Source organism: Capsella rubella, unplaced genomic scaffold (genome assembly GCF_000375325.1).
Source record: "Capsella rubella cultivar Monte Gargano unplaced genomic scaffold, Caprub1_0 scaffold_14, whole genome shotgun sequence".
Taxonomy (NCBI): domain Eukaryota; kingdom Viridiplantae; phylum Streptophyta; class Magnoliopsida; order Brassicales; family Brassicaceae; genus Capsella; species Capsella rubella.
In genome coordinates this window covers 10,090-10,484 of record NW_006238910.1, presented here as the reverse complement: position 1 = coordinate 10,484, position 395 = coordinate 10,090, and positions in this window count along the sequence as shown.

The window sequence follows — 395 nt, the reverse complement described above, 5'->3', positions numbered from 1 at the left end:
GACACAATTTTAATAAGTCTTTCTACACACTTCTAAACACTCTTCATGCATATCTAGCACTTGTAAGCAATCAAATTTAATGTATTCTAACATATTATAACCCCAAACAACACTAGATAAGTAATTTAGCGGTTCAACGCAATGTTTCCGAGTTCTTAGCCCATTTGGGACCCAATTTCAACAAAGTTTTTCTCCACACTTCTAAACACTCTTCATGCATCTCTAGCACTTGTAAACAATCAAATTTATTGTATTCTAACATATTCTAACGCCAAACAACACTAGATAAGTCATTTAGTGGTTCAACGCAATGTTTCCGAGTGCTTAGCCTATTTGGGACCCAAATTCAACCACTCTTTCTACACACTTCTAAACACTCTTCATGCTTCTCTAGC